Genomic DNA, 3,204 nt, shown 5'->3' on the forward strand with positions numbered 1-3,204 from the left:
GATATGTTCCCCCAGTTCACACCCTCCCTCGCCTTTTCAACTTCTTCTCTTCTATTTTGTACATCGGGAGCCGTCACCAGTCCCCTTCGAGGCCTCCCCCAAACCACAGCTCAATTAATGTCCAAGCCATTTACCTTTATCTACTGAAACACTATCAAATGTTAAATGAGGATGTGAAATTTGAGGTTAAAAAACCAGCAGACCTGTTGACGCAGCGCGAGGTAGGGAGTAACATGCTAGCCAGAATAAAACAGTGTAAATGCAGATCTCTGAGTGAGAGTTGAGAAACAGGTGGAGACCCAGATAGCAAGGGAACGTTGAAACAATGTTGAGTCAATATCAGGCGATGTCATTGATTCAATGTTGAAGTGTGACGTTGACCTGACGTCACTCTTGCACCCTTTTTTAGCATTGAAACAACGTCAGGTTTTGATGTTGAATCAATGTTGAAACCTGACATTGATTCAACATTATATTTTCTAATACTGTTGACATTGAAACAATGTCAGATTCTGATATTGAAACACTGTTGAGCTATGGTGTTGATTTTCCACCTCTTTCGCACAGTTGCTTTTTATTAAAACAACAGTTAAATCATGACTGGAAATCTACCTTTCTTTATAGGTATTTTAACCAATACTAAACTACCGCATGTTTCCATCAATACTTAAACCACCTAAACACATAATTGTACTTATTCCTCAAATTGGACACCCTTTATAAAAAACAAAAACAAATGTCTCACGATGTATCATGTCAATATTATTATCCTAAAATAAGAAAGCATTGCATGTGATGTAACAGAGAAAAAAAAAATAAACAAAAAAAGGTCAATAGGCATGTTTCGTTTGCTAACTACTTTATTAAAACACAGTTTTCTATTTACATTTATGTTTCACAGAAATTTCTAATTTTTTACTCCGGGATGGGGACGCATGATGTGCGTCCTGCACCACCCAAACGATCTGGGGCGTACCTGAGCCATTTCTGCACCGCTTGTGCAAAGACAAACTCTGACATAGAGTTTGCCCCTAACTGCTGCGTCAGGCCATCTAGGACAAAAATACACACACACACACACACACACACACACACACACACACACACACACACACACACACACACACACACACACACACACACACACAAACAAATAAAGTGAATTAGAGCACATGAATAAGCTCTTGTTAACTGTCTTCAGCGGGGAGACAGAATGTAAACTCCTAGGCTGATAAACATGAAAGTCACCAGGTGTAAATCTGCAAACTGCTGCATTTGATTCCCAAAGAGCTATGAGCGGAAAAAGTGATAAGTCTTAGCATGGTGTGCCGTGTATCCTTTGAAACAAAATAAACATGGGGTCCTCGGGCTGTACAAACTACAACCCGAGGACTAAACAAGCCAAAGACCAAAGACTCCATCTCCACTTACCATTGCCTTATTTGCCTCTTGTGATTGAAGAGCTGGCTCTGCATTGTTTAGCTCCTCAATGTTGTGCAAGGGCAAATCCAGAGGCAGTACCCCAGCATCTACCGATTCATTGCAGCCGGTATTGCGGATGGCTCTGACCTCCTCACGGAGTTCGTTAACAGCTCTCGTCAGGTCTGACAGAAAAAGATAATTTTTTTTAAGTATTTAAGAATACAGACAACTTGTCAAAAGTTTCCTTGTGTCACACACAGATATGTACAAAGACACAAGACAGTATTTTATTACCTGGTATTTTCACTCGAGGGGCCTGGGGAAAGCGTTTTTTGTGGGCTGCTCATCCTCTGAGTCACTATATGTGTACAGGGGATTTGGTCTAAAGAAAAAAAGTTGAAAACGGTCATAAGTAATTACAAATGTGTTTTTAGAATATTTTTTCCTATAGTTACAGTTTGATTTCTAACAACACACACAGGAAACGGAAGAAGTATACAAGTACAGTATACAAGGAATTTTTGAAGTGCACAAGTGTACACGGCTTTGCATTTATAAAAAGTTTACAAGCTTCCACTTTTTGGACTATATTATGTGGTGATATTGCAGTATGCAAGCACCACAGATATGTATAAAAGACAAGATCATAAATTCTTAGCAATCAAAAATATGTTTGTGAAATAAAAAAAGTTTTACTTGTGCTTTCTTTTATGACTGGAGTTTCAGCTTCGGACTGAAGGTCAGACGTATCACAGTGTTCACTTAGATATTTCTGAAGACTGCGTTCTGCTTCGTGAAATGTGTCTGGAAGTACAAACACAATGTATGGCCAGACATAAATTAGGACACGAAAAACTTGTTATTGTTACATTTATACAACACCAATCCAGATGATACCCACCATGGTTTATTAGAAGTCGGACTGGTGCATAGGTGAGCCATGTTGCACCAGGATGAACTCTCCTCTTTACTGCGACGTGGATCCTGAATGTGTCTCACAGAAGATATGGAGGCCATGACAATTTCTCCCCACTTATCCATGAACTAGGGACTATTTCTGTACCACCAGCTCTGAACTGCACAATGCACCAGTCTTTCATTTTTATCTTTTTTTTAATTTGGAGTCCTTTTTTGCCCTGTCTAGGATAAACAGGAAACAGATAATTACAATACATTTCATAGTCACTTCAAAACTTGATCTATTGATTGAACTAAATAATAAATAATAGCTTAAAATGTATATAGGCAACAATTACAAGCAAACCCGATAAAAACAAACTTCTTTTTTTTTTTTACATACAACTGCGTGTGTATATGTAAGCATTTAAACACTGAAGATAATAAAATTAACAGTATTTTATCTAAGTCTGCCATTGTAGGAATTCATGGCACCGAGACAAAAACTTGGCGCACAGTGTGGCGTCAAAATAGGCGCACACCTTTGACGCTGCGTTTTCTCCGTCTTCCTCGTCCACACGTAAATGCTAAAAGTTTAAAGTAAAAGGAGTTTTCGAAAATATCCACCCTGGCAGGTGTCTTTAAAAATCGCAGTTTTCAGTTAATGAAAACACAGTTTACGTGTGGACAAAAGGTGCAAACGCAAGGTAGGTGAGCGTGCAACGTAAAGGTAGGTGAGCGTGCAACGTAAAGTTTGAATTGAGTGCGAATCGAAGCGGGTGCTCTCCAATCATTAAAAGTAACAAAGTCATTGAACACATTTATACAGTTACCTTTACGTTTATCAATCATATATCACAGATTTACAATTTTTTGTAGTACTAT

Source organism: Simochromis diagramma, unplaced genomic scaffold, assembly GCF_900408965.1.
Source record: "Simochromis diagramma unplaced genomic scaffold, fSimDia1.1 OVJJ01000585.1, whole genome shotgun sequence".
Lineage (NCBI taxonomy): Eukaryota > Metazoa > Chordata > Actinopteri > Cichliformes > Cichlidae > Simochromis > Simochromis diagramma.